General features: G+C 47.2%; 1 protein-coding gene across 1 annotated transcript in view; it reads left to right on the plus strand.

Annotated features, from left to right (window-relative positions):
• Positions 1-2,651: 2,651 nt before the first annotated feature.
• SERPINE2 (serpin family E member 2) overlaps positions 2,652-20,884 on the plus strand; it is a 78,581-nt gene continuing 60,348 nt past the window's right edge. Inside the window, exon 1 of the mRNA XM_075529550.1 lies at positions 2,652-2,808. The gene's annotated coding sequence lies outside the window, so the exon portion shown is untranslated. The remainder of the gene's footprint in view (positions 2,809-20,884) is intronic.

Here is a 20,884-nt window from a genome sequence, read left to right on the forward strand (position 1 = left end):
TAGCCATAGGGTTTTTCGATGGTTGGTTTTTATGGGACTAGATCGCCAGGCCTTTATTCCAAAGCACCTCTGGCTGGACTTTGACCTTTTGGCTGGCGGTGGGGTGTCTTCATTGTGGCATTATTGAACTCCAAGTGACGCAGATGACTGGGAAAAAAGCGACAGGGTGGACCAAGAGAAGATTCTGGGGCAAGTGTCTCAGGCGAAGGACACAAGGGAAACGGATTTATGGGTTGCCCAGGGACCCAACATATTCAGTTAGGTTCTGCACAATAATGAAATAGGCTTTCTGTTGTGGCTGGCAATTTCTTCTTATTTTCAGACTTTCTATAGCTTCTTTTCCTTTCCCCCCTATATTTAGTAGCTATACCATTTGTGATATATAGAATCTTTTATATATAAGATTATTCATTTTTGATGAATAAAGGAATTTGTTTTGTTTTGTAGTAAGTCATTTTATTGGGGGCTCATCCAGCTCTTATCACAAGCCACACATGCATCCATTGTGTCAAGCACATTTGTACATATGTTCCCATCATTACCCTCAAAACATTCTCTTTCTCCTTGAGTCCTTGGTATCAGCTCATTCCCTGCCCCCTCCCCACCCTGCTCATGAACCCTTGATAATTTATAAATTATTATTTTTTCACGTCTTACACTGATCGATGTCTCCCTTCACCCACTTTTCTGTTGTACATCCGCCTGAGAGATTATATATATATACATATATATATATATATATATATGTATATATATATATACATATATCACTGTGATCCGTTCCCCCTTACTCCTCCCCTCCTCCCCTTACCCTTCTGGTATCATTACTCTTATTATGGGTCCTGAGGGGTTTATCTGTCCTGGATTCCCTGTGTTTTCAGTTCTTCTCTGTACCTGTGTACATACTCTGGTCTAGCCAGATTTGTAAGGCAGAATTGGAGTCATGGCAGTGGGGGAGAGAAAGCATTAAAGAAGTAAAGTTGTATGTTTCATCGGTGCTATACTGCACCCAGACTGGCTCATCTCTTCCATGTGACCCTTCTGTAAGGGGATGTCCAATTGTCTACAAATGAGCTTTGGATCTTATTTTGTTGTGAGCTGTGGAGTCCATTCTGACTCTTAGTGACCCAATATGATGTCAAAGTTTCCCACAGCATTTTCTCAGACAGCGTGGGCTGGCAGATTCCAACCTGCCACCTTGTCCTCAGCAGCTGTAGGCTGACACTTTTGTTCAACGAAGGGGCTCCTTTGAATGGCATTCAACTCACACTCCATTACCAGTGGAGTCCATTCTGAAAAACTATCATCTAGCGCATTCTGATTCATAAAGGCCCTGCAGAGCAAGTAGAACTGCCTCCTTTGGGGTTTCAGAGACTAGAAATCTTTATAGGCAGAAAAATCTTCATTTTTCTCTACAGAAGAGGCTGGAGACCAGGCGTAACTCAGCAGTCCAACGCTTAAGCCACTCTGCCACCACCAGGGCTTACTGATCAACCCTTAGCCTGGCCCAATTTCCCACTTCTGGAAGCACCATCACACACACACACACACACACAGTCTCCCATGGTCAATGCGAATGGATCCATCATCCAAGTTGCTATAACTGGTAGTCAGCTGTATTTGAAGGCATGGGGACGGGACTTAGATGCCTGATAGCTGGGTGCGTGGCCTGCTGGGTGTGAGCTGCGACTGCCACGGGGTCGATCTTGACTCCTAGCACCTGTATAGGGCAAGGTTGAGCTGACCTCTGAGCTTCTGAGGCTGGAAATCATTATGGGAGTAGAAAGCTTCCTCTTACGAACTGACATTCTTGATCCGGGCAGCCCATCACATAATTCCTATGTCAGCAGGGCCCTCCACACTGACCCCAAGACTCATAAAACTCACCCAAGACTCATAAAACTAAGCCATCCAAGTGCCAAACTCACTGCCGTGGCTTGATGCCAATTCCTAACCGAGCTGGATGCAAAGGAACCAGGCGATTTAGGTTGAAGAACTCGCGGGCAGCTGCACAGTCATCCTCACCCTCTGGGTTTCTGAACTTCTGGATGGCACACGGGATCCCCGAAATCGAGTTACTAGTTTGGGGTGGGTGGGGCGCTGTGTTCCTTAGACTCTGTGGGACCCTCGTGCTCTCAGACCCCCAGCGAAGAATCTAGTTTTCTGGGTTCCCTGCCATCTGCCTAAGGCAACCTGCCGCCCTTCTCTGGTCCCAGAGGCAGCTCTGTGTTACCCTGCTAAGCGCCTTGCGAAGGGCGATCTACCCTCCCAGTCCGCAACCTGGTACCGTTATCCTCATCAGCCAGACTGATGCCCACTATCTCGGGGCGCCCTCTTCTCTCTCCCAGGGGGCATCCAAGACGGTTTGCCTCCAGTCCCAGGGACGCGCCACGAGCGCCACCACGGCTCCCGGCGACCCACGTGTAGCTAAGGCCAGCGGGCGCCGCACCTCGGGGTCCACGAGTGCCCGGGTCCTTTTGGAGCGCCACCCCCCAGGCGGCGGCCGCAGCGGGGGCGCCCCGGAGTCGGGCGCGGGGGCGCAGCGGGCGGCCGGCACACAAAGGCGGCGGCGGCGGGAAGGCGGGGCGGGCCGGGGGGGCGGGGCGGCCGGGCGGGGGCGACAGGAAGGGGCGGCGGCGGCGGCGGCGATAAAGCCCCGGGCGCCCGGCCGCCGGCTCACTGCGCGGGACCACAGCGCTTAGCCCGGCTGCGCGCTCCGCTTTCGGGCCGCGACCCTCCTCGCCCAGCCTTCCTCCCGGCCCGCCGAGAGCCGGCTCCGGGGATCGCCGGGCATCGCCAGCCAGGCCGGTGAGTCCGGGCTGCGCGCCCCGCGGCTGAGCGCGGGGGTCGGGGCAGGGGGTGGGGCGGGGATCGGGGGTCCGGAGGGGACGTCCCCGGGGCTCCGCGCGTCGCAGGCTCCGGGCCACGACCTGGTGTCCGGCTGGGGGCCGCAAGGCGCCGCCGTCCAGGCGGAGGGAACTTTCTCGCCTCCCCAGACTGTCTTGGCCCAGGCGGGGCGCGCGCCCGCTGTGTTGGGGAGCCCGGGGGTGCGGGGGACCCTGAGCGGTCGGGCGGCCAGCTGTGCAGTCCAGGGGTGCCTTCCGCGGGCAGCCTCCGGCTTCGTTCCCGCATCCCCGCCGGGCGCTGGGGACCCCCTTCATCCGAGGTCCCTGCCGGGTCCTTAGCGTGTGCGTCGCGGGAGAGAGGGACAGGCAAAGGCATGGCTGTCACCTCTACCTGAGCGTGTTGGAAGTGGCCCGCGATTTCAGGGAGAGCCCTGACCACAGACTGCAGCCCAGGGTGCAGGGCTGGGCTGGTTCCATCCGCTGTAGAAATGGAGATGGTGGGGCGGGGGGTGACCACAGGTCAAGTCCGAGGGCTCCGAAATCGCCGAGCGGAATCCAACGTTGAATTTGCCTGCACCCTGAGCAGGGCGGGAGGGATGCGGTTACATAAGACAGCGCTCCACCTAACGCTGTGCACGATCCTGTGGAAGGTGTTCGTCTTCATGAAAGGAAAGTCGTCCTCGTCGGTGTCTCTCTGGAGAAATCTCGGATGCTACCGGGGCTTGCTGGGACGACTTTGAATAGAACCAGTCTTTCATTTAGCACCAACATTGCAAAAAAAAAAAAAGTGTTTGAAGGTTTGACAACCTCTTTCAAAGCCAGGAAGCAGTTCACATCTCTCTGAACTGTTCTGGAACATTTAGCATGTTAATTTTGTACTTTGGGAGATTTTTATAGCCAACAGTTGAACACTGATACCGGGAAGAAATAAATGTAAGCCTTGCTGATTCATGGATCTGAAAGAGAGAGAGAGGAAAAAAAGATAGTTTAAACCTCATCTGCATATCTCAATTACTAGTTAAGTAATTAACTAGTTACAATATTTCTGCAAAAAATTTTTTTGCTGCTGCTTTGGAAAGGAAGGTCTTAGCCTAAATTATCTAAGGTTCCTGTCAACTCCCAAGTTCCCATTTTATGCTTTCTTAAAGATAATATTTGGAAATATCCCGAAGTGCAGGGTAATTACAGAAGGCCATGAAGATGCTATTTGTCTCTTTTCCCCGAAAAATGTACATCTATGCCGGAAATTTCTACCTCCCGTGATCTTCACATATTAGTGTAATTTTTTAAAAGACGACAGCTACTCAGTCCTCAAAGGAATTTAATTTTCAGTCCCCCACAAGAGTGATTACATAGTGGTTAGAGATTGTTTGAAGTGGTAAAGTTAGAAATGAGCATGTGACTTAGCCAACCAGTCATTCTCCATAGACTATGAGGCTTTGACGGGCTTTCTTCATGGGGTTCCAAAGCCTGTCTGGATGGTTATGCTAGATTTTTTCTTCATGGACCATCTCAGACCCAGCTCATTTCCTCCGAATTAATCCTTTTTACTCCTCTACAGCTGAGGCCCCCAAGCATACTCAGTTTCTGAAATGTAAATTCCAGCGTCTTCGTCACTGTAAACGTGGCTCAACCTTCCTAATGCTGCGACCCTTTAATACAGTTCCTCATGTGGTGGTGACCCCCCCCCCCCACTCAACCATAAAATTATTTTTGTTGCTACTTCATCACTGTAATTTTGCTACTGTGGTGAATCGGGCAACCCTGTGAAAGGGTCGTTTGACCCCTAAAGGGCTCACGACCTACAGGTTGAGAACCACTGCTCTAAACCATGATCTCCTATCCTTTGAGGTTGACAGCATATACTTTTCTCCCAGGCAGAGCATCTCCAAGCCCTTGATTACCCTTTTCTTTCCGTTCTTCACATTCATAGTCTACCCGGTCTACAGAAAGCAGGCCACCCAGACTGAAGGTTTTGCATGTCCTCTCCGTTCCCTGAGACAAGCTTTCTCTGCTTTGAATCAGTCAGTTGATGAGTGTTTCTATGCATCTGCTCTGAGCTAAGTATTTTGCTAGGCCATGATAATTTGGTAAATATAGAAATCCCTGCTCACTTGGAACTAGGAGAAAGAGACAATTTAAAAGTAAATAAAAATATACAATGTCTAATTATTATTATTATTATTTTGAATGAGCCAAGATCAAGTTGAGGTGGGGAACTTTGAGAAGGTTGGAGAGAGGATCCTCTCAGTGGCAGTAAATAATGTTCCAGCTGTGTCCTGAACCCCAACATCTCTCTCTCTCTCTTTCTCAGAAATCAGCCCTTCTCTCATGTTTCTCTCCTGTTGATCCCTGGGGATGGTTTTCCACTTTTAGCAGTTCTTACAGCCTTACCCCCACCCCCTGTATTCCTGCATCCCTTCATCTCATCTTCAGGTACCAAGTGTCTTCACACAAGTCTTAAGGGAGTTAACTCTTCCCCAATCTCCCTTTCATCCTCCGCTCTCTGCCAAACTGCTTTCTGCTCCCACTTCTCACAGGATGGCTCCTGTGGTTTCTAGAACTGGTCACCTTGGAGAGACACTCTTGGCCTCTCTGTGGCATTCGCTGTGAATCAGATCCTTTTACTGATTCTTCTGGAGTCCTCGTCGTCTTGACCTCTCCACTTCCTCCTGAGGTCACGTGGGGCTCTGGTTCTGTCCCTCTTCTCCCTCAACACAATCCCATAGCCTCAACAGCCATCAAGAAGAGCTCATCCCACATTGGTCTCCAAGCGCAGAGCATTCTCTGGAGTTCCAAATTCATTTCCTACAATGTAGTAGACTTGTCCATTTTCTAGAGGCAATAAATAATGATAAATCCAAAACCAATTTTCATTCCCACTGTTCCCTCCATACCCACTCTGCTCTTAGGTACAATTTGTTCTTTATTTTCTCTTTCTTTCTTCCCTTTTTGGCTCCACCATTCACCAAGATCTTATTTTGTTTGTTTTTGTCTTATTTTGTTTGCTTTTGTTTTTAAATCATTTTATTGGGGGCTCATACAATTCTCATCACAATCCATACATACATACATTGTGTCAAGCACATTTATACATTTGTTGCCATCATCATTCTCAAAACATATGCTTTTTACTTGAGCCCTTAATATCAGCTCTTCATTTCCCCCCTCCCTCACCCTTCCCTCCTCCCTCATGAACCCTTGATAATTTATAAATTATTATTATTTTGTCATATCTTACACTGTCCGATGTCTCCCTTCACCGACTTTTCCGTTGTTTATCCCCCAGGGAGGAGGTTATATATAGATCCTTGTAATCGGTTCCCCCTTTCTACCCCTCCTTCTCTACCCTCCAGGAATCGCCACTCTCACCACTGGTCATGAAGGGGTCACTCATCCTGGATTCCCTGTGTTTCCAGTTCCTATCTCTACCAGTGTACATCCTCTGGTTTAGCCAGATTTGTAAGGTAGAATTGGGATCATGATAGTGAGGGGAGGAAGCATTTAAGAAGTAGAGGAAAGTTGTATGTTCCATTGTTGTCACCCTGAAAACTGACTGGCTCGTCTCCTCCCCACAACCCTTCAGTAAGGGGTGTCCAGTGGTCTACAGATGGGCTTTGGGTTTCCACTCTGTACTCACCCGCATTTACAATGATATGATTTTTTTGTTCTTTGATGCTTGATACCTGATCCCTTTGACACCTCGTGGTCACACAAGCCAGTGTGCTTCTTCCATGTGAATTATGTTGCTTCTGAGCTAGATGGCCACTTGTTTATCTTCTGACCTTTAAGACTCCAGACTCTATCTTTTGATAGCCGGGCACCATCAGCTTTCTTCACCACATTTGCTTACACACACGTTTGTCTTCTGCGGTCGTGTCAGGAAGGTGTGTATCATTCACCAAGATCTTAAAGCAGGAACCCTAACCTTAAATTCACCCATACTACCCACAGCCAATGCCATTCCATTTAAGAAGGAGCTATATCAGAAACAGGAATGGGGAATCCCACAACTATACCCCCCAGAAGAGCCACCAACTGAGTGCTTGTGAGATCCTTGCATGAAGTGGCGAAAACAGCAGAAGGCCCAGAGGCCACAGCACTGAAACCCTGAGACGGAGCGAAGGAACCATTGCAAGACGATGAGATGGAGTGGTGGGCTGTGTTAAATTGGGCTACCCAGAGACACACAAGGAGCGACACTTCTACATGCATACACAGAGGGAAGTTCCTATCAAGAGTGTTGCCCACACAGCCACAGAGTGAGCCAAACCAGTCCATCTTAAGGTCACGAGTGAGATGCTACTCTGGGGGCCCGTACCAACTCACATAAGAATATGAACTAGAGGCTTTTCTTGATTTGAAAGGTTGCTGGGCCAGGGAATCCAGGAAGGAGGAAACAAACCCAGAGGCAGAAAAGCAAAGTTTGAAACTTATGGCTGGTCGATGCAGAGACTAAATGGCAGATCAGATGTTGCTGATAGCTCCCAGGACTGACAGACAATATAGTGGACAGCCAGCCCGTGCCCCGTGATACCAGACGCAGGATCCAGGCCAGCCGGGAGAATAGGAAGAGGAGGGCAGTCAGTCATTCTGTCTCCTTTGTGGATATCAGATAGACTACGCGCCTACGGAGACATCATCAGGCGGTGCCATGCGTGAGAGGGTGCCTTGCTCCATAGACCAGGCTGGAATTGTTTATAATACGTTGGGTCTGCTGAGGATCCTGGGCCAGGCAAATTGATAGAAAACAGATGGACTTCCTGGCCCACCGAACAAGGCAGAAGTCAAGGGATAGTAGCTTGGCTGAGAGGCTGAGCACTAGAGAGAGAGAGAGATTGCTGCTCCCGTGGCTAAGAGGCTCTGCTGTAGCCAAAGGACTAAATCATTAATGTTTTCTGATTCTGATTTTTGATAACCTACTAGCTTCCCTAGGAAAACCCCACCACATTGAGTGTTGTCTGTGAGTTCTGTGTGCCACTACAGGGGATTATCGAACCTACAAGGGAAGTCAGTACCATGGGAAGGATGGTTGTTAAAACAGTAAAGAATGTTTGAAGGTGGAGGCATGTGTGCCCTCTGCCTCATGGGAATCAACCATGGATAGATGTAGAATTGGAATTTTCCTTTCCCTATTGAGGGCAGAGAGAGTCCGACATGTTTCTCATGCCATTTAGTCAGTCATTGCACATCTAGACCTCAATTACACTATCTATTCAATGGGAATGCTGCCTTAAATAATCTCAAAAATGAAGTATATATATAATATAGTTGATATATAATATATATTATATCATTTAAGCTGAGTTAGTGTATCCAGTGGTGTCGTCTGGGAAGGTTCTCTGTGGTCAGTGAATGTTTCCATAAAAGCAATTTGACTCGAAGCTCGGTTTTTGTGGTGGCCAATTTAAGAGAACAGCATGCAGCTGTGCAATTTCATTTCCTGCTTGAGAAAAATGTTGCAGAAACTTTTGTGATGTTGAACACAGCTTACAAGGACAGCGCTATGGGAAAACTCTAGTGCACAAGTGATTTTCTCCTTTCAAAAGAGGTGAAATGTTGCTGGATGGCAAACCTCGTTCTGGACACCTGCCAACTTACCAAATGAGCGAAAATGTTGACTTGTAGTACATTTAGAGTGTGTTCCACCAAGTCAGACTGTTAATCAAGCTTTCTATTTAGAGGTTCTGAAAAATATCAGCGTACCAGTGTGCAACAACATAAAAGCCTGATTTGTGACAGACGATGCACTGGTTTTCCCAACACGACAGTGCACCTGCCCACACAGCATGTCAGTGTGCCAGTTTGGGGTAAAAGCACAGCATTCCTCTTGCCCCATGCTCCTTACTTCCATGTCTTCACTCTGTGAAACTTACTTTTGTTTCCCCTAATGCAGAGGGGCATGAAAGGACAGGGATTTGATAACACAGAAGAGGTGAAGAGAAAAACAAGGGAGGTGCTATCAGCCATCCAAACAGATGAGTTTGAAAATGTTTCTAAGAATGGAATCACAGATGTGATGAATGTATTCAGTGTAATGGAGTGCACGGGAAGGTGATAAGTTTGTTTTGTAAAAAAATTTAGCTCTGAAAAAAAAAATCCAGGCTTGGGAGATACCCCTCATATATCACACTTACTGATTTATTTTCCTTTCTGGTCCCTCTTTCACAAAAATATCCGATTCGGCTGTTTTGTTTTGTTTTTCTTAAATACATTGTTCTGTGTTTGTTTACCACAAAGTTCTTGACTCTCTCTTACTGCCCTGTGAAATTATTCTTTCATTAATCTCTGTTCACCTGGCACTTTGTGACGCAGGAGGGCATTGAAGGCCAATGGGAAGGTTTAATTTGTATTCCCACAGAAGCCATATATTTAAAATGTTAAATAAATGTGGCCCCATTGTTCTCTGGCCTCCTTTGTAAGTCACTGTCCTCTACCCAGAAATGTACCCATCTTTTCTTTCCAAAACATCTTTCCTCGTGAGTGGATTTCATGCTGAGCTGAACACTGAGGTTGGGTGTTTTGAAATCCCCTTCGGTGTGGAATGAAAATGGCAAATGCAGTGAACCCCACCTTGTGCGAACCACTTATGTCTTATCCACGGGCTCACAATTTGGCTCAACACACCGGGAGATTATTGTTTTTAGTTGCCTCTGAGTCAATTCGGACTCGTGGCAACCCTTTTTGTGATTTGCTTTTGCTCTTGAGTAGTGATACCTTGTATCTACAGAGTCTCCTGCCTTGAGAGGACTAGTCTGGAAGTCAGCCCAGGCCAGGGAACTCATCCTTCTGTCCTTGGCTGTTTGTGGACAGGAATGGCCACTGAGTCTCAGCAGTGCTCCAGCTGTGTGCATTCTGCTGTGTGTGTTGTTTTCTGCTGTGTCATTCTGTTGTGTCCTGGGGTTCTTTCAGATGTTGGTCAAAATCAGATCAGGAGCAACTTGTCATCTTGCCTTCGTTTGGCCGGAGACTTTGTCCTTTGGTTTGGAAGAGAATTTGAGAATTAGAAGCTACCATGTGTCTTTCTATCATCCTCACTTAATTCTTGGGAGGAAGATAATGTGGAGGAGATTTTCATGTGAAAACAAAAAGAAAAGTCCTCTGAGAATGGTGAAAGGATTTTTTTTTATAGAGGCTGCAAAGCTTGGTAAATATACTTGGGTTTTGCTTCGTGTTTTCTTTCTCAATGGCGACTTGGGGAAATTCTCTCAAGAGCGTACCAAAAATAGCACCGTTCCCCCTCCTCTCCCCTGCTTCCCTCCTACATGGAGTGCCAGCTCGTATAAATATAGAAAAGCCACAACCACTTGTTTTTATCCCAAGTTTTCATGGGCCAAATCTTGGAGACGTGTGTGGGGATGGGTATGTGAGAGAGTTCAACACCAAAAACAAAGCCCATTCGAAAATGACTACAGTGACAGCGAATGAAATGTATTTTTCTACCTTTTTTTTTTTTTGTAGGAGCTATAAAGGATGGCCGTGTTGGCTTTTCCCACTAAAATTGCACTTTTCCCCTTTTGTGTTTAAATAAGGACTCCCCCAGGGAAGACATTCTTTTCAGTGAGGTTATGGTCACTGTTCAGATTGTATCATCTATTAATGACTACAGTATCTTGTGGTTACAAGTGCAAAAACCAACTCAGAATAACCCAGGCTTACCTTGGTCCGGGGCAGCAAGGGCTCTAGCCCTGAGGATGGCTGGAGCCAGACTGGGGCCCTGGGGGCTTCCTTCTCATTCTCTGTGCCTCTCATCCCTGCTTCTCTCTGATTGGCTGAATTTGGGTCATGAGTCCTGGCCTGCTCCAAGGATTGTACACGGGAGAATGAGATCCTATGATTGGCCAAGTTGGGGCCTGTGTTTGACCCTGTGATTAAGACAGGGAAGAAGTATTTGAAGTTGTGTGCTGGGGCAGACAAATATCCCAACTGCCGTTGGTGTTTAGTTTCTTTTGCCTGAAGCTCAATGGTTTCTCTTTTTGCCTCCTACCTGCCTGGAGAGCAGGTGCTAATATCATGCCCACTCATACAGGTGGGGAAATAAGGGTACAGGGCAGCCATTGTGTCCATGGCCACGTAACCTGTGTTAGTGCCAGTGCCTGAACTCGGGTCTGGAAACGTGTGAACTGTGAGCTCACACCATGAATTTCCAAAGATTGCTATCCCATCGGTGTGTATACCTTCTTAAAAGGAATTCCCATCAAACAACATGTCTCCTTTCAGACCATCTTCTCACTGGCATGCGTAATGTAATCCTCTTCGGAAACACAACCAAACCATGTGAGACAGAAAGAGCCCAGGATATTTCTGTGCTGATCGAAGGGGCGCTATCCCCCCACTCTGCCCCCAGTTCTTTCATTGGCCTCTTGTTCTTTTCTGGAGGATGGAATCTAAACTTGGGACTAACCTTGGGCATGAAAAAGGCACATTGGCCCAGCTTCCCAGGAAATGAACTTACACTTAAGTGGATAAAAATCAGTATGAGCAAACAACAAGTGAGACATGAATTTAAAAAGATATCCCAGAGAACTCCACAGATGTAGGGCGATTTTGCTCGGAATCATGCTTGAAGTTTCACTTTTCTTTCTTTTTTTTTTTTAAGGCATTTTATCGGGGGCTTGTACCGGTCTTATCACAGTCCATACATCCATCCATTGTGTCAAGCACATTGGTACATTTGTTGCCATCATCCTCTAAACATTTTCTTTCTACTTGAGCCCTTGGTATGGGCTCCTAAATTTTCCCCTCCCTTTCCCACACCGCCTCCCTCATGACTCCTTGATAATTTATAAATTACTATTATTTTTTCATGTCTTGCACTGACCCATGTCTCCCTTCACCCACCTTTCTATTGTCTGTCCTCCTGGGAGGGGATTATATGTAGATCATTGTGATTGGTTCCTCAGTTCTCCTCCCACCTTCCTCTTCCCCTCTTGGTATAGCTACTCTCATTATTGGTCCTAAGAGGGGTTATCTGTCCTGGACTCCCCGTGTTTCCAGCTCTTCCCTTTACCTGTGTGCATGCTCTGGTCTAGCTGGAGTTGTAAGGTAGAGTTGGGATCATGATAGTTGGGGGGAGGAAGCATTAATGAACTAGAGGAAAGCTTTATGTGTCATTGGTGCTGTACTGCACCCTGACTGGCTCATCTCTCCCTGTGACCCTTCTGTAAGGGGATGTCCAATTGTCTACAGATGGGCTTGGGTTTCCATTCCACAGTCCCTCCCTCATTCACATCAATATGATTTTTTGTTCTGAGTCTTTGATGGCTGATACCTGATGCCATCGACACCTCATGGTCACACAGACTGGTGTGCTTCTTCCATGTGGGCTTTGTTGCTTTCAGCTAGATGGCTGCTTGTTTATCTTCAAGCCTTTAAGGCCCCTGACGCGCTCTATCTTTTGATAGCCAGGCATCATCAGCTTTCTTCTTGCTTATGCACTCATTTTGTCTTCAGCTATCATGTTAGGAAAGTGAGCATCATAGAATGCCATGTTATTAGAACAAAGTGTTCTTGCGTTGAGGGAGTACTTGAGTAGAGACCCAATGTGTCTGATAACTTTGTACTTAACATATAAATATATGTACATAGATCTATTTCCCTATGGTTATATATAAATATGTTTACTTGTGGACATGCCTGTATTTAGACCTCTATAAATGCCCATTTGCCTTCCTAATTCTTTAGTTAACCCTTATTTTGAAATGTGGCATTTGTAAATAGTAGAGGTTGGTCCTTGTCATTTTTCTTACAGTTATATATTCTCATTCTCTCTCTCTCTCTCTCTCTCTCTCTCTCTCTCTCTCTCTCTCTCTCTCTCTCTCTCTCTCTCTCTCTCTCTCTCTCATAGCTGTTTTGTAGTAGTTCAGCATGTGGAGGATTTGGAGTCCATTGACTTTGGCTTGAATCTAGAGTCTACCAATGACTTCACTGGAGGGCAGGAGGTCAAAGGCAAGTTACTCCACTTCTCCAGGCCCCTGCCTCTTCAACTGCAATTTGGGCACAATGGCACCCAGCTCCAAGCTCTTGTGAGGATGTAGCAGGGAGTAGCCCTTAGCTGCTAAACACAGTGGTTCATAAAAGCTGGCTCGCAGGGCATGAGCGAGCTCCCGTGTTGTTATAATATGGGCACAGGTGAGCAGTTCATGCCGCCTAGTTGAGTGCTTTTGTTGTGTTCTTTGACCTGGTGGATAAACTACTGCTGGTGCATTTCCCGACCTTACTCACGGGTCTGCCTTACTCTCTGGAGGCAGAGCTCCTGGTGGCCAGCTGGTCAGCTGTCCTGCAGACAGGCTTCAGGCTCTTACAAACTGACCCTGGAGCAAAGAATACCCCTTTGGTGAAATGGCCTCTCTGCGACTCTGCCCTTGCTTTTGTGCAAAGTTCTGCTAATGAGAGGTTCTCGGGGCCACTGCACATTGCAGGTGAGCCCCGTCAGGGTGCATGCTTTTACTCATCTTTCATGGGATAGTTTTGAAGGAGGACCCGCTATCTAAGGTGAACTATTTGGTTTAATATTTAGGTCTTTTCAAGGGTAGCATCCAGAGTCTTCTCTCTCTCTCCTTGCTTCGCGACTGTGTCAGTCACTCCGTTAGAGCCAAGGTTATCTACACACCCAAAGTAAGCATTTTAAACACATGCTGAATGTATTTAAACTATATGCTCATTCTTGGTGACTTGATTCCCTCACTTTATAAAAAGAGTTCTATGAAGGTTGAATTAACCTCAGCAAAGGTTCCCAGGTAGGAAATGGCTCTCTGCTGCTGTTCCTGTGAATGTTTAGGAATCCGCCAGCAAAGATCCACATGGAGCTCCCTGCAGCCTCAAATCCGTGGCCACAGCTGGAATGGAGCTTCGAATGAGGGGTGCCAGGCTATTTATCCTGTGTGATGATTTAGTTGGAAGAAGACGCCTTTCCTAAAGGTGTGGATTTTCGCTCTGATATTGATTCATGAAAAGACTCATAGCCGCTGATGTCAACCTGGTGTTAATTTGTTAATTACAGATTAGTTACAATAGCAATTTGGAGGATTGGGTGAAGATGGTAATGCACTTATAACGAACCTGTCCTCGTGCAGCAAGATGATAAATTGTGCATATCAAGATGCTAATCAGACTAACTCGAATTAATTCAGCAAGCACCGAGAGCACGGTCGTTCCTGTGTACCCGTTATCACCGAAAACGAGTCCATCTTTTTCCAGGCTCAGGGGGAAATCGATGCCCTTGTGTACAGTCTGTGAAGCATGCAAACAGCATGATGAAAAAGTTAGAAATGTGAGAATTACCAATATGTGACCCAGACAGAACGGTGCCTACCTGGTCTCTTGTGGTCAGGTTGCCACAAACATTCTGTTTAGTTTTCTGTTTGCTTGGTTTTAAGACAGGGTGAAGCACCATGCAGCGGGGTCTGCCTGTGTCTGTGTGTCTGTATGTCTCAGCTGCCCCAATAAGAACCCTCAAGTACTTCATCGTCCCAGGCTTTCCATGATTCAACAGGAGCTGGATTTTATTTTCCCCGTGTTAGTTGCTGTGTGGCTTAGGGCTACGAATTCCCTCTCTATACTCAAGAATGGAGATGATCATGGTGTTACTACTGTCCCCATAGGCAAATGTCGTTTCCTTTTTTACAGTCTTGGGAATGAGAAAAACAGTGACTAAAGTCACTGGGCCACGTCAGGGATGCAGCAGGTGGAGAACGCACCTCTGTCACCTCTGTAGGCGTCGAGTTTCTGTTCTGCTTGATGACAGAACCGCCATCCTAGTCACCCGTCCTCCTGGTTCCCTGCTGACCTGGGGACTGTCGTCATTCATCTCCCAGAGGCACTTTGCTGATTCCTGCTTCTTCTCTTGCCTCGTCGGTCCCCTGTTCCAGGAGAGAGCAAACGAGATGCCACATGATCGGTTGCTGACGAGTCGGTCCCACACAGCACTTCCAGGGTGGACAAAGGTGGGCACAGCCCTATTGCCTCGGGAGTGCATGTAAGAGCAGTGGTTCTCAACCTTCCTCATGCCACGATCCTTTCATACAGTTCCTCATGTGGTGGTGACCCCCAACCATAAATTATTTTCATTGCTACTTCATCATTGTCATTTTGCTACTGTGATGAATTGGATGACCCCTGTGAATGGGTCCTTTGACCCCTCCCCCCCAAGGGGTCCCGCCCCCCAGGTTGAGAACCGCTGTTTGAGAGCTTGTGTGGAGGCCGTACCCTGCAGTGGGGGCAGCAGGAGTGCTCGTGTGGCTTGCGTGTTGCTAGGAAGAGGTTTCAGCAGACCTTCTTTGGAAGACTAGAGAGAGTCTTGGCCGGAAGGCTTAGAAGTCAATTCAGAAACAAAGAACATGGAGGAAGCCTGTGGATCCCAGTGGTCCAATCACAGTGCACCCGAGGCCCCATCCATGAGTCGGAGGCAGCTGATAACAGCAGCTACGCTGCAGTTTGTGATCTGAAAGGCGCCCACGTGCCCGTGGAACGTAAACATACAAAACAGCATCGAGCTTGCTCTCTTCTGCCTTCACCCAAGCCTTTGAGGACGGTATCTCTATTTAAATTGAAGGGCTCTATCTGTGACACGTTGACAGTTGGAGATAGGACACAGACTACCGACTGCCACAGGCAGTGGGGATCCCCAGGCAGTAGTGGGTATGCTGTCTCCGGGGTGCTCAAAAGTCGTAAGGACATTTCTTCAATGTTCCAAACTCCAAATTCATTGCCACTGAGTGGATTCCAGTTCTCAGAAACCCGATAGGACCGGGTGGAACTGCCCCTGTGGGTTCCTGAGACCGTAACTCTTTACAGGAATAGAAAGTCTCATCTTTCTCCCTCGGAGCGGCTGGTGGTTTTGAAAGGCTGACCTTGCCGTTGGCAGCGTTTTTATTATCTTCATGAATTATACCGTGCCCAACCTACTGCCTTCATATGGACCCCGTAGAACAGAGTCGGATCTTTCTGGATGCAGATCCCCTGAGGCGTGGTGGGTTCAAGCTGCTGACCTATTTGGACTCCCATAGCCCATGGGGCTAAAGTCTGTTTCCCGAGAGAGGACCAGTCCTGGCCCCCGTGCCCACCTGCTCGGCACCCCGTGGGTCCATACCCAGGGCCCTGATGAGGAAGTTGGAGGGCCCACTGGCAGTGAGTGGTCTTGGGTTCTGAGATGGTTGCGGAAGGGGAAAGACAAGTACACTCGTGACTATCGTCTCATGGTTCCGTGAGGACCCCGAGAGAGCAGTCCGTGACGGAGCAGTCACTGCCGCCAGAGCGAGCTGGCAGTGTTCTGCGGGCATTCCCCCACTGCCCCTTCAGCAGCCCCCAAAAGGGGATAACCCAAGCTCAGCCTGTGGTGGAGCCCTCTAGAGGCTCCTCAAGGAAACAACATGGCAAAGGGATCCACTGTCCCAGACCTCAGCTTCCTGCTGTGTGAGCACAGCACAATCAATCATGCCTGGTACCCCGGGGAAGGCGGAGACTCATAGATGCCAACACGAAAGCATCCATGGCCTTTGCTCAAACCTCAGTTTCAGACTAATCACCTGTGCAAGAGGCAAGTGTCCATGCTGCCAGCTGTCATGTGGCTGATAAGGCAGCACGGCAGCAGCCATCCCTGGTAAGGCCATCCTCGTTTGTATTCTTTGGCTTTACTCGCCACAAGCCCTTTTAGCTCTAAGTGTTGTAGAATTGCTATTTATTGATTTTTATCAGCTTGGAGCTGGCCATTATTCCGTTACTGCTTTCTGTGACTGAACACCCCAGGTGCTTCTCTGCATTGGAGAAATGTGTGCTCTTGTTGACCACCCCACCCGGGCCATCACTTCCAACGCAGATTCCATGTGACAGAGTAGACCTGCTCCTTAGGGTTTGCGAAACCTTCACTCTTTACAGGGACAAATAGCCTTCTCTTGGACCCGTGAAGCAGCTGGTGGGTTCGAATCACAGACCTTGACATTAGCAGTCCAGCACTGAACCAACCCCCTGCTCCACCGAAGCTCCTGCCCGTGAAACGGAAGATGACATTGCAATGGACAGTGTTGGCAGATTGTAAAACAGTGGCCGCTGTAACTTTACCCAATACCCTTTCATTAAATACTTAGGGTTACAAGACACCAGAGCACACCAACGTGCATTCGGGAAGGCGTGGTCTCTCTGGGTCAGGCTTTCAAGCCTAAGTGGTACCTTTTAAGTCATGAAAGGGCAGTAAAATGGAAGATGTTGCCCAAGTGTAAAACCCTGACCTTGAACATGCAGGGTCAAGACTAATTCCTCAAAATTATTCCTCAGGGAAAAAAGCACCTGCAACATATTAGAGTCCACCTGAACCTTATGTCCCAAAAGGTGGGACAAGTTCACGAGTTAAGAGTTCACAAAAAGGGCTGAATGGATAAAACCCTGGAGTGCTTGGTCAAGAACAAGTCAAGAAGGTACATTGGCCTGAAAGCCCTGTAGTCAGGACGTGTGGTAGATGCTTGCAGAGATGGTATGATGAAAAGGCGTTTAAACAACAAGCAAAGGTGTTTAACACAGATTTAGCCATTCTTCCTGTGGCGTCATTCCTTCACATGTGACAGATGTTGAATGTTAGATAAAGCTGAAGCTAGTTATGATAACAAGCTAAAACAATGTTGTTGTAGGTGCCGCCGCGTCTGTTCCAACCCATAGCAACCCTTTGTACAAACAGAACAAAATACTACCGTGTCCTGTGCCATCCTCACAATTGTTCTTTGCTTTGAACCCATGATTGCACCCACATGGTCACTCCATCTTCTTCAGGGTCTTCCTCTATGTTGATGCTCCTGTTTTTTGTTTTTTTTTTACTTTCTTTTTTTTTAACGTTTTATTAGGGGCTCATACAACTCTTATCACAGTCCATACATATACATACGTCAATTGTATAAAGCACATCTGTACATTCTTTGCCCTCATCATTTTCTTTTCTTTCTTTCTTTTTTTACATTTTATTAGGGACTCATACAACTCTTATCACAATCCATACATATACAAGTTGTATAAAGCACATCCATACATTCCCCGCCCCAATCATTCTCAAAGCATTTGCTTTCCACTTAAGCCCTTTGCATCAGGTCCTCTTTTTTTTTCCCCCTCCCTTCCCGCTCCCCCCTCCCAATGTGCCCTTTGTAATTTATACATCGTTATTTTGTCATATCTTGCTCTATCCGGAGTCTCCCTTCCCCCCCTTCTCTGCCGTCCCTCTCCCAAGGAGGAGGTCACATGTGGATCCCTGTAATCAGTTCCCCCTTTCCAACCCACTCACCCTCCACTCTCCCAGCATCGCCCCTCATACCCTTGGTCCTGAAGGTATCATCCACCCTGGATTCCCTGTGCCTCCAGCCCTCATATGTACCAGTGTACAACTTCTGCCCTATCCAGCCCTGCAAGGTAGAATTCGGATCATGGTAGTTGGGGGGAGGAAGCATCCAGGATCTGGGGGAAAGCTGTGCTCTTCGTCGGTACTACCTTGCACCCTGACTGACCCATCTCCTCTCCTAAACCCCTCTATGAGGGGATCTCCAGTGGCCGACACTTGGGCCTTGGGTCTCCACTCTGCACTTCCCCCTTCATTCAATGTGGTATATATATATATATATATATATATATATATATATATATATATATATATATATATACACACATATATATACACACACATATTCTTTTTTTTTTTTTGCACGATGCCTTATACCTGGTCCCTCTGGCACCTCGTGATCGCACTGGCTGGTGTGCTTCTTCCATGTGGGCTTTTTTGCTTCTGAGCTAGATGGCCGCTTGTTTATCTTCAAGCTTTTAAGACCCCAGACACTATCTCTTTTGATGATGCTCCTGTTTTTGACGAGTCCAATACCCATCAAGGACTGCTCTCTCCTGCTAACATGTGCAAAGTGACCTTGAGATGAGATCCCACTGCCCTGCCCGCTAGGAGCATTCTGATAGCTGGACTTCTTCCATTACAGATGTACTTGCTCGTTGGCAGTCCCTGGTACTTCCAGTATTGTTTTCCAGCACCATAATTCAAGTGCTTTGATTCCTCTTCAGTCTTTTTTAAAAAGATTTTAAAAATAAATCATTTTATTGAGGGCTCTTACATCTCTTACAACAATCCATACATCCATCGTGTCAAGCACATTTGTACATATGTTGCCATCAACATTTCCAAAACATTTTCTTTCTACTTGAGCCCTTGGTGTCAGCTCCTCTTTTTAACCCCTCGCTCCCCCACCCTCCCATTCTTGTGAACCCTTGATAATTTATAATATTTTTTAATTTTCATATTTTACACCATCCACTGTCTCCCTTCACCTACATTCATCTCCCTGGGGGCAGGGGCGGGTTGTACATTGATCATTGCGATCAATTCCCCCTTTCTCCCTACCTTCCCACTACCCTCATGGTATTGCTACTCTCATTATTGGCCCTGAAGGGGTTATCTGTCCTGGATTCTGTGTGTCGAGAGCTCTTATCTATACCAGTGTACATGCTCTGGTCTAGCCAGATTTTTAAGATACAACTTGGGTCATGATCGTGGGGGAGGAAGCACCAAAGAACTAGAGGAATGTTGGATATTTCATCAGTGCTATACTGTACCCTTGCTGGTTCATCCCTTCCTTGTGGCCCTTCTGTGAGGGGATACCCAGTTGTCTACAGATGGGATTTGAGTCTCCATTCTGAACCCGTTTGCATTAAAATGGTTGTTTGTTTGGCGTCTTCTGATGCCTGAACCCATTGACACCTCATGATCACATGGGTTGGTGTGCTTCTTCCATGTGGGCTTTGATTCTTCCTTGCCAGATAACTGCTTGTTTAACTTCGAGCCTTTAAACCCCTAGATGCTATATCTTGTAATAGCCGGGCACCATCAGCTTTCTTCACCACATTAGCTTATGCACCCATGTTGTGTTCAGTGATCGTGTCAGGAAGGTGAGCACCACAGAATGCCAGGTTATTAGAACAAAGTATTCTTGCATTGAGGGAAGACTTCAATAGAGACCCAATGTCCATCTGCTACCTTAATACTTAACCTTTAAATATATGTACATAGACCTATATCCCTATCATATATTAATTATCCTCATATGTATGTGCCTATGGTTATACCTCTTAAATGTCTTTTGCCTCCTATTTCTTTTGTCTCTTTCCTTTTACATTCCTCCTGTCCCGCTGTCATATTCAGCCGTCCTTCGGCTCTCTGTACATCGTTACTCAGTGTACAACTTTCGCATACATAGGAGGTGAATGACAATACCATGGCTTGGGTCAGGCACCCCTGAGTCCTCAGAGTCACATATTTGCTTTTCAATACTTTAAAGAGGTCTTGGACAGCAGATTTGCCCAATTCAATGCATCATTCGGTCTCGTGACGGCTGCTTCCATGAGCATTGATTGTGGATCCAAGCAAGATGAAATCTTTGACAGCGTCAACCTTTCCTCCATGTCTCATGATGCTCCCTATTGGTCCAGGTAGGACTGTTTGGGTCTTTCTTACATTGAGTTGGAATGTGCACTGAAGGCTGTGATCCTTGCTCTTCATCAGCACGTGCTGCGCATCCTCCCTTTCCACGAGCATGGCTGTGCCATCTGCATATCGCAGCTTGTCGATGCCTCCCTCCAATCCCGATGCCACATTCTTCTCCATCTAGTCCAGCTCCTCTAATGACGTGCTCAGCAGACAGATTGAACAAAACAAAATAATAAGAATGGCATAAACATGAAAAAAAAAAGTCGAACCAAGCCGATTGTCAGTGCGCTGATTCCAACTCCTAGTGGGTGGTGCTTTAGCAGGGGGTAGGACGACTTCATGAAACTTCTGAGGCTGTAAAGCTTTGTGAGTTACCGTCAGCTAGATGGCAGTGAGTTTGTTTTTTGGTTTAAACCTTTATAGAAACAAGACTGTCACATCTTTCTCCCACAGAGGGGCTGGCAGGTTCGCACTGGCGCCAGCCTTTCGTTTAGAAGTCGGACACTACGGAGTCTGCCGGTTGGAATGTGACAGGGACAGGGATGTAAAGCCCGCACTCTGTGTGACTCTAACACAG

The sequence above is a fragment of the Tenrec ecaudatus genome, chromosome 13 (genome assembly GCF_050624435.1).
Source record: "Tenrec ecaudatus isolate mTenEca1 chromosome 13, mTenEca1.hap1, whole genome shotgun sequence".
Classification (NCBI taxonomy): Eukaryota; Metazoa; Chordata; class Mammalia; order Afrosoricida; family Tenrecidae; genus Tenrec; species Tenrec ecaudatus.